Source organism: Pan paniscus, chromosome 1, assembly GCF_029289425.2.
Source record: "Pan paniscus chromosome 1, NHGRI_mPanPan1-v2.0_pri, whole genome shotgun sequence".
NCBI lineage: Eukaryota > Metazoa > Chordata > Mammalia > Primates > Hominidae > Pan > Pan paniscus.
The window spans coordinates 127,261,019-127,274,998 of NC_073249.2; the positions used below are offsets into that span (position 1 = coordinate 127,261,019).

Sequence of the window (13,980 nt, forward strand, 5' to 3'; positions counted from 1 at the left end):
AACTGGCTCCGTCTTGCTTCTAATCTTTAAGCTGTCCTTGTTCATTCCTGGGCATATGCCAAACTAACTTTGGGAAGGAATCCAGTTCATGTTTTGACTCTGAAACAAAATTGGTAATAGCCCTTTCCTGAATAGACCCCCTTCTTGCCTGGGGACCAGTCTGCCTTTGCAGGACCAACAAATTAGCTACAAGATTAGAAATTATGGTTTAGGGGTCATGCAGCCTCTGGCTCCAAGAGTCTGAACCTCCCCAAATTGCTCCTGGGGATAACATCACTATTGTAAAACCTAAGATCAGTGCTTGAGATATTTTGCAGACCCTGGACTTGGTGGATCAGCTGATGCCACACAGACCGGTAATTGGGCTCACCCAGTTCTGCCATCCCACCCAGGAACAGAAGACAGCAAGAAAACCTCACGTCGACCCCCCATAATTCCATCTCCAATCTGACCAATTAGCACTCCCACTTCCCAAGCCCCTACCCGCCAAATTATCTTTAAAAATTCTGATCTCCAAATCCTGGGGAGACTGTGTTGAGTAATAATAGAACTCTGGGCTGGGCGCGGTGGCTTATGCCTGTAATCTCAGCACTTTGGGAGGCTGAGGCAGGTGGAATCACTTGAGGTCAGGAGTTCCAAACTAGCCTGGCCAACATGGTGAAACCCTGCCTCTGCTAAAATACAAAAATTAGCTGGGTGTGGTGGCGGGCGCCTGTAGTCCCAGCTACTGGGGAGGCTGAGGCAGGAGAATCGCTTGAACCTGGGACGGGGAGGCTGCAGTAAGCCGAGATCATGCCACCGCACTCCAGCCTGGCCACAGACAGAGACTCCGTCTCAAACAAAACAAAACAAAACAAGCAAACAAAACAAAAAACTCCGGTCTCCTGCACAGCCAGCTCTGCGTGAATTACTCTTTCTCCATTGCGATTCCCCTGTCTTGATAAATCGGCTCTGTCTAGACAGTGGGCAAGGTGAACCCTCTGGGCAATTACAATGTCACTCAAGGTCTGAAATGGAATGTTTAATATTTTCAATTACATTAAAGAGAAGAAAAAAAGTAAAAAACAGGAAAACAAAAAACAAAATAAAAAAATAAAAAAGATTTTAAAAAATTCAATTACATTGTCTTTTCCTAGCCCTAAAATTTTTCTTTTGCAAAAGAGTCTTGTGAAACAGATTAAAGGCTTAAAAAGAAACAAAACTCCTAAATTTCAGGGTGTAATTTGCAAAATAAAAGATTTCTTTTGCATTATATCATTCACACTGCAGAAAGGTTTCGGTTCTATGCAATCTGATCTTTTTCCACTTTTTAAAAGTTAATTTGCTTTTACTTAGCACTATTATAGAACAGGTATTTTCAAATAGTTTTGCAGTTAAACACAAAAATTATAATTTTTGTGGCGAAGTAGGTACTAGTTGGCAAACAGTGTTCCTTAGTGTAAAACAGAATTCTAAATTTTCAGAAATGGAGTCCTAAAACTAGCACTGGTCTTGCAAATCAAGTTCTGCAGCTTAGTTTGGGAAAGGTTCCCTTTTGGCTCAAGGCTTAACTGGCTCCACCCTGCTGCTGAAATGTGATACAAGTTGTAACAAAACCGGAAGTTGGTTAGGCTGCCTTCGCTTCTCAAGGTAAGTGTCACGTCTTTTTCCTTAATGTCAAAGCTCTTTGTAAAGCGTTAAAAATCAAATCCAGCTTAGCGACAGACTGGAGAGCGAGCGCCTGTGCTGACCAGGGCAGTCGGCCAGGCAGAACGGGTGCTGTATTCCTAAACCATGTTCTGGAGCTTGAATTGAGCTAATGAGTGTTCACTAACGAGTTAGGTTAATATGTCCCGTGACTTTGACTAACAAGCTTTAATTCCAAGATATGGGTGGTTATAAGTAGAGACGTGTTTGGGATCCTGAAAATCATTGACTTTATTCTTGCAGGAGTTTTTTTTTTTTTTAAATTTTAAATTTAAAACTGTAGGAACTCTTTTTTTATATTTAAAGCTAATGGCATGGTTACCTATATCAGGGTCACTTAGAGCCTTATTTGGTTTTTAAAGTGGCTTTTTATCTAGAACTTTTAGTCCCCTTACCCCCCCACTCCCTAGCCCTGGTGTGTCTTTAAAATTTCAGAAAGACTCCAGGGTGGCAAGGTGTTATCACTGCACTTATTTTTGTGTGTGCTTGTCATACTGCCCTAAAGGGTAAAGGGGATTTTTCAAATTGTAAATGTGTTATTAGGAATATTTCTTAACATAGCTAAACTTTTCAGTTCAGATATTTTCATTTGCTTCTGTATTTTTATTTTTATTTATTTATTTATTCATTTATTTTTGAGACGGAGTCTCGCTCTGTCCGCCAGGCTGGAGTGCAGTGGGCGATCTCGGCTCACTGCAAGCTCCGCCTCCCGGGTTCAAGCGATTCTTCTGCTTCAGCCTCCTGAGTAGCTGGGATTACAGGCGCCCGCCACCACGCCCGGCTAATTTTTTGTGTTTTTAGTAGAGACGGGGTTTCACTGTGTTAGCAAGGATGGTCTCTATCTCCTGACCTCGTGATATGCCCGCCTCCGCCTCCCAAAGTGCTGGGATTACAGGCTTGAGCCACCGCGCCTGGCCTATTTATTTATTATTTTCGAGACGGAGTGTTGCTCTTGTGGCCCAGGCTGGAGTGCAACGGCGGGATTTCGGCTCACTGCAACCTCTGCCTCCCGGGTTCAAGCAATTCTCCTGCCTCAGCCTCCTGAGTAGCTGGGATTACAGGCAGGCACCACCACACCCAGCTAATTTTGTATTTTTAGTAGAAACGGGGTTTCTCCATGTTGGTCAGTCTGGTTTCGAACTCCCAACGTCAGGTCATCTGCCTGCCTCAGCCTCCCAAAGTGCTGGGATTACAGGCGTGAGCCACCGCGCCCAGCCACTTCTGTATTTTTAAAAAAGTGGTAAGATTTGAGTATTATACTGGGATAGAACTGAAGTTGGGGGCTTAATTTGATCTATCAGCTTATTGAAAACAAAGACCTTTTAAAAGATGGTTTTGTTAGGTTGGAGAAGTGAGTTTTAATTCGTCATTTAGTTAGCCAGTATGTTGATTTTTTTGGTGAAGTGTACTCTCTGTTTCACACCTGTCAGCTTTTTTAATATTGGATTTTCTCAAAATTCACATAACAATCACACTGTATGAGTACTGTTTTGAAGGTTGTCTGCTAGTCAGAATGAATGGAGATCAATGTGTAGGACACCTTTACTGATATCCAAAGGTTTACCAAAAGACAAGTCACCAAATGTGGCAGAAAAACATGATAAAATTTATTAGGAAAAACTAAAGCTTATGGAGTGAACTTATTTCAGGTTGGTGGAATTAGGCAAGAATCCAAGAAAGGAAGACAGTTTTATATGGGAGACTTTGTTAATGGTGGTCATTATGCTAGATATTTTGGAGATAGTATTTTATTTAATCCTCATGCAAGCCATTGATATTGGTGGCATTGTCTCTAACAAGTGAGAAAACTAAGACTCAGTAAGGTTAAATAATTTGTCCAGGGTCACTATGGTGGTGCCTACTGGATTACATTAATGGACAGATTCAAACCTAGGTCTGTGATATTTCAAAGTCCATACACTTCATTGTATCATAGGACAGTAGTTGACGGCGTTTTAAATGGATCTTGAAAGAGGGGTAAAGGTCTTCTTTATCAAAACAAACAAAAATAGTAAAAGTAACATAGAATGTTTGAAAATAGAAAAAAAAATCTAACTACCTTCAAATCAGTTTCTGTACAGTCTTACATGTACATACTTTGTAGTGTTTTTTGAAATTATAAAACACTACATGCTTTAAAAAAAATGCACATTATAAAGGGCATTAAAGAAAGGAAGCCCACTCTTCCCATCCTGAAAACACATACCTTCCTAAGGGGTAAACACTGTTGAGAACAATTGGAAGCATGTATAAAGGTTTTTTTCTTTTCCTTTTAAGTTATGTATATTTTGGTACATTCCATATCATTTTGCAGTTTTCTTGTTTTGATTCCTCAGTGGAGCATGAGCATGTATCTTCTTAACATGCAGATTCATGTCTTGGGATTTTTGTGAAATGAGTTCATACTTGCAAAGTACTTAAAACAATGCCTACCTCCTAGAATGCACTCAATAATTATTAGCTGATGTATTTGTTATCTGTTTACTCTATCTCATTTTTGTTAACGTTTAGCAAGTATTATATAGTTTGGGTATAGCGTAGTTTATTTTTGTAACCACTTAAATTTTCCAACATTTTTGCTACTGGAAATAATCCTTGCATAACTGTATGGGTTTTTCTGTAAGATATATTTCTTTTCTTTTCATTCTTTTTTTTTTTTTGAGACAGAGTTTCACTCTTGTTGCCCAGGCTGGAGTGCAATGGTGCCATCTCGGCTCACCTCAACCTCTGGCTCCAGGGTTCAAGCGATTCTCCTGCCTCAGCCTCCCGAGTAGCTGGGATTACAGGCATGCACCCCCAAGCCCGGCTACTTTTGTATTTTTAGTAGAGAAGGGGTTTCTCCATGTTGGTCAGGCTGGTCTCGAACTTCCAACCTTAGGTGATCTGCCCGCCTGGGCCTCCCAAAGTGCTGGGATTACAGGTGTCAGCCACTGCGCCCGAACTGTAAGATACATTTCTAGAAATGAAATTTCCAGGTCAGAGGATAAACATTTTTAATTTACTAAGATATTGTTAACATCTAAAAATGTGACAGTTTACCATTGTCCCTGTGTATGAGTGCTCGTTTCTTCACATCCTTGCTTATATCAGATATTATTACTGTTTTGCATATTACATGAAATAATGGGGAATACACAGTTCTACCTAGTTTGAGCATAGTGTACAGAGATTATTGTATCTTATTTTTCAGTGTAACATTTATTTTTATATGGACAGGAATTTAACCAAATTCCTGTCCATATAAAAATAGGGGGTCCCATTTAGGGGAAAAATAGGGGTCCCATTTAGAAGGCAAAACTTCAGGAGAAAAAGAAGCTTATTCCTGGAATAGCAGATGGCACATTGTTATTACAGTATAGGGAAAAAAAATTCTTGAAATTTGGGTTGTGTAGAAAAGTATAAAATATTAAATGTCGAGTGCCTTTGCTTCTTAATCTAATAATTCTTGGGAAGCTGCTGAGTGTTTTGCGGGGAGAGGAGAGGTATAATGAGAATTGTACCTTAGGAAAATAATCCTGTGTTGAGGAGATACAGAAACAGGGAGACCAGTTGAAAGTGTTTTATTAATCTGAGTGAAGGTAATGAAGTCTTCATGCTTGGAGGTGGTGGCAGAAAGGAAAACACTAGACAAATGTAATAGAATGGAAAGTAGAAGAGAGTTGCAAGAGGGATAGGTAGAGTGCAGAATTGGTGGAGGTAGAATCTGCAGAGCTTGTGTGGAAGTTGGGGACCAAAAGAGTGTTTGGAATCCAATCCTGAGAGTTCGGGGTTTGAAATCCTGCTGATGAGAAATGTGTTGACAGACCACCATCAGATTAGGAAAGTGAGGTTCAAAAACTAGTCTGGAGGAAAATATGAATTTCACTTCAGACAAATTGAGTTTTTTGTTATCTAAACAGAAGTCCATACCCAGTTGGAAATCTGTGTCACAGCATTGTAGAGCTGTGGGGTGGAGCAATTGAAAGATTTAAGAAATACTATCCTAGAGGTTATAATTGAGGCTGTGGAAGTGATGATCCTACAGAGAAATAGGGCAAAAAAAAAAAAAAAAGGGGGAAAAAAAAAAGAAAGAAAGAAAAGCCAAGAGAAAAAGTCTTGGAGAAGGATATCTTCATTAAAGAGACGTAAAAGAGGAACCAGACTTAATTAAAATATTTTTACAATGACTATTTCTGACATTTGATTTTGATTCTAGTTAGACTTCCTTACTGCCTCCAAAAAATGTGGTGGAAAAACGTGATAAACTTTATTAGGAAAAACTAACGCTTACGGAGTTTCTGTGGAGAGAGCAGTCCCCCCAAAAGTCCATTCTCACTTTTTTATTTCTACCTTTGATTCTCCCATTGCTCCAATTCAAATCATGCTCATTCAGAATCCTTCTTTTTCCATAATGCCTTATTTACTTACTGTGTCAGCCTTAAGCGTCTGATTTGAAGCTATGGATAGTTTGGTGATCAAAACCTCACAAAGTAGGCCAGAGACCATACTTTTCACCTCTCATTTTCTGTAACTTTGGCAAGTGTCTTAATCAGTGCCCTATTTTACATATGGGGACAATAGTACCTCCCATAGTTCCCTAGGTTGTTCTGAGGAATGCATACTAAGTCCTTGACATGATGTGTTGTAAGCCCTTAGTAATTGTTAACTCTTCTACTATTATTTCTTCCATACCTCTAAATTACTATAACGAAATGCAGTTTTAAAATTTCTGTCCTGTGTGATCTTAGGCACTATTTTTTTTTTTTATAAGCTCTGTGAGCTTCAGTTTCCATACCAGTAAAAACAACAACAGAAAAAACCCTTGTATGTTTCTTCCAAGGATTAGCATTCATACATGTAAAGCAGGACTGTGATGACTGGAATAGAGCAGGCACTTAATAAATAGTAACATTATTCAATTATAGGTTAATAGTATTTACTATTGTTTTATCTATTAGTTTTGGGTCTTTAGAGAAGGGGCCATTCCACTTAGCACTGAATTTTGTTTTAAGGAAAGAATTATTGTGAGGGCTACATGGAGTGATCCAAATGAAACCTGTATATCATGTAATAAGATATTTGTTTCCAATCATTTTTCCAGAAAATGAATAAAGAAAATGGAAAAATTGGTCAGGTGAGGTGGCTCGCGTCTGTAATCCTAAGACTTTGGGAGGCCAAGCGGGAGGATTGGTTGAGCTCAGGAGATCAAGACCAGCCTGGGTAATATAGTCAGACCCTGTCTCTACAAAAAAATTAAAAAATTAGCTGGGCATGGTGGTATGCACCTGTGGTCCCAGCTACTCGGGAGGGTGAGGTGGGAGGATTGCTTGAGTCTGATACGTGGAGGTTGTAGTGAGCCGAGATTGCACCACTGCTCTCCATCCTGGGCGCCAGAGTGAGATGAGACCCTTCCCCCACCCCCCCAAAACAAAATTAAAAAGAAAATTGAAAGATTACTTGCTGATGGTGCTGTGATTAGAGAAACTAGGATTAGATTGTAGAGTTTCAAATTACTTTGTTTTCCCAGTGTTTTTTTCTTCCTTTCCCCTTACTTTGTCTTACTTTCACTCAAACTCTAAAATCTTTTTCAGAAGTCTTTCCTACTGGCCAGGCGCATTGGCTCATGCCTATAATCCAGCACTTTGGGAGGCCGAGTCAGGTGTATCACCTGAGGTCAGGAGTTCAAGACCAGCCTGGCCAACATGGTGAAACCCCCGTCTATACCAAAAATACAAAAATTAGCCAGGCATGGTGGCAGGTGCCTGTAATCCCAGCTACTTGGGAGGCTGAGGCAGGAGAATCGCTTGAATCCAGGAAGCGGAGGTTGCAGTGAGCTGAGATCACACCATGGTACTCCAGCCTGGGCGACAGAGCGAGACTCCATCTCAAAAAGAAAGAAGTCTTTCCTACCATCTTAAGTTGTCAGATCTGACAGATCTTAAATTGGTATTGAATGTGCCACTTTTATGCTCTTTGTTTTTTAGAACCTTCTCTGAAAATGTCATAACTCTGATTGTTAATTAAAAAAAATCATTTTTTTCTTCACTTCCTTCTGTGAAAATGGAGTCTGAAACATTTTTATCTGGGGAAGTGGAAATACTTGACCTATTTTTCAATTTCCCTATAATTTGAGTTTCAGCTATCAAAGTCAACTTAGTTTTTGGCATAGAAGTTTTCTATGAAGGTAAAATTAAATTACTAGAAAGAAAAGGAGCACATTTTCTGAAATATTTTACGTTTGAACAAATTAAATACAAATGCAAGAAACATGCAAAAATCTCAGTTTATCTAAGCCCAATAGTGTTCAGAAGAAATTAGCACATATTGAGGAGATGGAAAGTTAATAGTGATATTATAAATAGTGGCAATTACCACTTACTGACAACTTGCTGTTTTCAGGCATCTGTGGATTTTTACATTCATTCTTTCTGGAGTTTTAGTTCTATGAAATAAATCTCTACATTGCTATTCAGTCTCTTATAAAGCAGATTTAACATTCTGAATTAGGTAGGCGAACTTAGATTTCAACCTTTGTCCCAATAACTCCCCACTCACTTTGTTTGTCCCTGTGAAATGTTGATCCTTGCTGGACCTGTTTACTTTTCACCTTCTCTCTAAACAGGGAACAGTGATGAACAGTGAAAAGAACATGGCTATTGCAGTTAGATTTTGGTTCAAATCCTAAAAGTATGTGTGATTTAGGGTATATTCCTTAACCTCAGTTTCCTCATCTCTAATAAGAAGATAAATCTGCTGCTTATAAGGATTCCATCAGACGTGGTTTCTAACTGCCAGGTCATCACCGAGTGTTCATTTCTTTTCGTCTTTCTCTATGTCTCCTTTCCTTTGACTCTACAGTAAAACTACAATCCTTTTCTTTCCCTTTGTCCGCAAAATTTTATTGCTGTCTTTATATATCTTGTGCTTAGTCTTAACTTGCTGACTCTGTCAATCTCCTTATCCTTCTGTGGTTTTACCTATTTTTCTAAAAGTCTTCCTACCTAACTCTGCTACTCAGCAGGTGAACACCTATTTCCACCTCTATCCCCAGTCTAGGTTTTTGGTGACAATGCTAAGCCCACCAGGTTTGCCCCAAATCCTAGATGAAATGCTGAGCTAAGAAATGTACACTGTCCCCAGATTACTGGAGGAACCCGCCCCCAATATTTCAATGTAGGTTCTTTCTATTTTCAGTAAGTGTCAGCTGGCTGAGAAATAAAGAGAGACAGTTTAAAGACAGGAATTTTACAGCTGGGCTGCTGGGGGTGACATCACATATCTGTAGGACCCTCATGCCCCCTGAGCCTCAAAACCAGCAAGTTTTTATTAAGGGTTTCAAAAGGGGAGGGGGTGTAAGAACAGGGAATAGGCACAAAGATCACATGCTTCAAAGGGCAAAAAGCAGAACTACTAATAAGGGTCTAACAAAGATCACATGCTTCTGAGGGAACAGGACAAAGGGCAAAAGCAGAACTACTGATAAGGGTCTATGTTCAGCCGTGCACGTATTGTCTTGATAGACATCTTAAACAACAGAAAACAGGGTTCGAGAGTAGAGAACTGGTCTGACCACAAATTTACCAGGGCAGAGTTTTGCCCCAACCTAGTAAGCCTGAGGGTACTGCAGGATACCAGGGCGTATCTCAGTCCTTATCTCAACCCCGTAAGACAGACATTCCCAGAGTGGCCATTTATAGACCTCCCCCCAGGAATGCATTCCTTTCCCAGGGTATTAATATTAATATTCCTTGCTAGGAAAAGAATTTAGTGATATCTTCCCTACTTGCACATCTGTTTATAGGTTCTCTGCAAGAAGAAAAATATGGCTTTTTTTGCCCAACCCTGCAGGCAGTCAGACCTTATGTTTGTCTTCCCTTGTTCCCTAAAAATCGGTTATTCTGTTCTTTTTCAAGGAGCACTGATTTCATACTGTTCAAACACACATGTTTTACAGTCAATTTGTACAGTTAACACAATTATCACAGTGGTCCTGAGATGACGTACATCCTCAGCTTATGAAGCTAACAGGATTAAGAGATTAAAGACAGGAGTAAGAAATTATAAAAGTATTATTTGGGAACTGATAAATGCCCATATTAAAATGAAATCTTCACAATTTATGTTCCTCTGCCATGGCTCCAGCTGGTCCCTCTGTTCAGTGTCCCTGACTTCCCGCAACACCAGATTAGTTTCTAACTCAGTTTGGAATTTCAATTTCATTTTCTAATAGAAGCAATATGTGAAAGAAAAACCTAAACTCGACCTCAATTCATTATTAAAATTAAGCTGAAAGCTGAGTCATGCAAGCAACTGCATTTCCTTTTGTTTCAAAGCAGAGAGCTACAGATAAAAGGTTAGATATCTCCACAGGTAGCTACTGTATGTTCACCTTATCTTATGTAAAGTGCCAGCTTACTGAGCATAAGCCAATGCATACTTGTCTATTCCCCTACCTGCTCATTTTGTCTTGGAACATCTGAATGACAAGTTCCTCTTTCCCCTCCAGCCCACTTTTCCCCTTTAGATACTGAAGCCCTCAAAGTCATCTTGGGAGAAAGGCCCAGACAATAGACTGTTTCTGTGATTCTGTGTTTTTTTTTTTTTTCTCGCAGGCATTGTCCTTAGCCTGGCAAAATAAATTTCTAAGTTGATTAAAACCTGTCATAGATACTTTTTGGTTTCCAAATATTATAAATGGTGGTTCTGTTTTCAGGCCAAAAGCCTAGAAATAAAAGCATGTTTAAGACATAAATTAATTAAAATATACTGCACTTGTGCCAAAATAAAAGAAAATAATGCCATTGTAATTCTCATAATAAAATAAAATGAAAACAATATTTAGTAGGAAGTGGCTATTTACCTTAAACATTGTAGAATGTACTTGATGGAAGAAAAAAACAAAAATGCAACCAATGGAAATTCTGAAAGGAGCTTCCAAGTGACTTAAGGATTACTGCGTTTTTATATTATGGGTAGTTAAACAACAACCTTTCTCATACAGAAGATTACTGTGAGAATGCTAATTTATTTGCCATATTTATACTTTTTGTTCAGGCTCACAAATGGAATGAAGTGAGAATAAGGCAAAATCCAGCTTCTATCTCCAAAAATTTTCCCTGTTGCTTAGCCTGTGTATTCCTTTGATTCTGAGAACTTTTCTTTTTTACTGAAATTCTTGATACTCTTAATTTAGAATTTGATTCAAGGCTGAAACTTAATGGTCCATGCATGCCATAAAGTAATGTTCATCAGACTGCAGGTTAAGATCCATTGGTAGATCGTGAAATAATGCAGTAGGGTGTAACCAGCATAAAACAAAAAAAGGAAGAAATAGGAAACATACACATCTATAACATGTAGTAAAGGTAAATAATGTTTCATGAAATGTTTGTTGGGTTATAATGTAAAAATATTTCTTACTTTGGATGTAGTAAATGAAAATTAAAACCACTATATATTGCAAAAAAAAAAAAGAGACCCTTTTCCAAATTATGTAGATATTTTATAGTGAACTATTTTGGCTAAGTTTTTGCTTTTTTGCATCTCAGTCTTCATAATTAAGAATTCCTTGTTGCCGGAAGGGGAATATCACACTCTGGGGACTGTGGTGGGGAGGGGGGAGGGGGGAGGGATAGCATTGGGAGATATACCTAATGCTAGATGACGAGTTAGTGGGTGCAGCGCACCAGCATGGCACATGTATACATATGTAACTAACCTGCACAGTGTGCACATGTACCCTAAAACTTAAAGTATAATAAAAAATTAAAAAAAAAAAAAGAATTCCTTGTTGCCTCATACCTATGCATTAATTAAGACTCTCGGTACCTGCTTCACTCATATCTTAGGTAATGTAGAGTGGGTGTAACTGGGCTGAGTTCCCACAATTTTTTTGTGTGCATGTCAACTTTTGAACTCCTTTGATGCTTTAATTTAAAATAAATGACTAACAAGAGCTAGAACTTGAATGCAATATAACTAGACATGATTCACTGTTTGCTAGCTTAATCATCTGACATGGTTTTAAAAGATTGTTTTCCTCCTTTTTTCTTATTCTCACATGTTCTTAGAGTTGCACAATACTAAGACGTTTAATGACCGATTTATTTTAAAAAGTCTTTTGTTAACACATACTCCTTTTTCCAATGACTTTCTTACATCTAAATATTTTTGATTGAATTTGTTTTGTCTGAATTTTTACTTTGTAATAAATATATTCTCTTGATTAACATCACTTGCTTCTGTGGCCCACAATCAAATAATAATTACATTTTCATTTAAGTACAAGAATTTTGTATTTACATAATGAAGAATATACTTGCTTTGAGGTTTTATCTTTATGTGAGATATATGTAGAACATGGTGTTAGCAGTCATCATACCCTTTTACTAAGCACTTGTCTTTCAGGTAAGAAAGAAAACTGTACAAATCTCATCAGGTTTGGGAATATTTTAGTTACAGAATCAGGATAACTGCTCTTTTGGTTTTTTAAAATAGTAAATCTCTCTGTCTTGGGTGGACAAAATAAATCTTTTTTGTTTTATCTTCTATTTTGTATAGACAACAGAATGGGAATATTAAGAAAATCATACATAATTGATAGGAGTCCTTTCTGTGCTTAAAGGGTGATTTCATAATGTAATAGCTTATTGTTGACAGTTGATAATTTTAACTTAAATGTTTCCATGACTAACTCCTATTCTGTCATAATTATGTGATCTGTTAATATAGGTTGGCTAATGAATTTGTGTATTAGTTTGAAAAAAAGTTGTACCATAAAACATTAACTAGAAAACCATAATTAGCTATTATAATGAAAATTGAACTTTACCTTGAACAGTCAGCATTTGACAGAGGACAAAGAAGTTGCCATTGTACAGGTTCCTCTCTGACCTTGTTATATTTTCCTAATCGATGATGGGTGGTGGTGTCTTAGTCACTTCCCTTTCTTGTCTTATACTTCTTGCTCAAATAATTCCCAATATGCTTTTCCACTTTGCTTTTCTAAAATCGTAAAATTTTAGAATTGAAGGTGGCCTTGAATGTCTTCTGGTTCACTTGGTGTATTTTGCAACTGATGAAACAGATTTAGTGACTTGGTTGATGCTGTTCAGCTGTTTAGTGCACAGCAGAGACTGGATATCAAGTTTTGTTTCCATTTTCACTGACAGAAAGTTAGTGCCAAATAAATATTTGTTAAACTGAAATAACTGTTTTCACTATACCATTCTTTAGGTAGGTGGCACATGACTACATTTAATCTTCTTAATAATGGCGAAGTCGATTAAATAGTGATCTTCCTTCCCTTCCTTCCCTCTCTCCCTCTGTCCCTCCCTCCCTTTCTCTCTCTCTCCTTCCGACCCCAGGCTGCAGTGTCACAATCATAGCTCACTGCAGCTTTGACCTCTTGGATTCAAGGAGCCCACCTTCCACCTCGGCCTCTTGAGTAGCTGAGACTACAGGCATGCCACTGTGCCTGGCTAATTTTTTTTTTTTTTTAAATTTTTGGAGAGACAGGGTCTCACTTGTTGCCCAGGCTGGTCTTGAACTCCTGGCTTCAAGTAATTCTCCTGCTTTAGTCTCCCAAAGTGTTGGGATTATAGGTGTGAACTACTGCACTTGGCTGCAGTTATTTCCTTAAATATTCTGTTTCCTATAATAATCAACCATATTATTATTATTATTATTTTCTCCACGGAGAAATCTTAAGCTCCTTTTATGTTGTAGATATTTTTCAGAAGCTCTTGGTTGGTTCATTTGTTTCTTTCACTCCTCCTTAAATGAAAAGAATTCTCCCCAGCTTTCATGTTTGATAAATAGTGGGGTATATGGTACTGTTGGACCCTATGCTGTTTACTTAGTAGCTCCTGGCATTAGGTGCAGGGCTGGTTAAAGTGTATATTTCCCAGCACAATATCTGGCGTTTAACAGGATTTCCTGTAGTTTAATTTAGTGAGGGATTTGTTTACGTAACTATATATGTGTTTAATGCTGTAAATTTCCCCTTAAGCACTGCTTTTGCGGCATCCCACAAATTTATTCTCTTAAATTTATTAAGTTGTGTCTTATGGCCCAGAATGTAGTCTATCTTGGTGAACATTCCATGTGAGCTTGAGAAGAATGTGTATTCTGTTGTTGGATGAAATAGTCTATGGATATCCATTATATCCAGTTGACTGATGTTGTTGAATTCACCCATGTCCTTAATGATTTTCTGCCTTCTGGATCTGTGCATTTCTCTCTCTCTCTCTCTCTCTCTCTTTCTCTCTCTCTCTCTCTCTTTCTCTCTCTCTCTCTCTTTGAGACAAAGTCTCA

General features: G+C 38.3%; 1 protein-coding gene across 2 annotated transcripts in view; it reads left to right on the plus strand.

The window, feature by feature from the left end:
• Nucleotides 1-1,336: 1,336 nt before the first annotated feature.
• FRRS1 (ferric chelate reductase 1) overlaps nt 1,337-13,980 on the plus strand; it is a 59,114-nt gene continuing 46,470 nt past the window's right edge. The window contains exon 1 of one of the 2 annotated variants that reach the window (XM_008960548.7): nt 1,337-1,629. The gene's annotated coding sequence lies outside the window, so the exon portion shown is untranslated. The remainder of the gene's footprint in view (nt 1,630-13,980) is intronic. The other variant, XM_063599753.1, reaches the window with a different exon arrangement.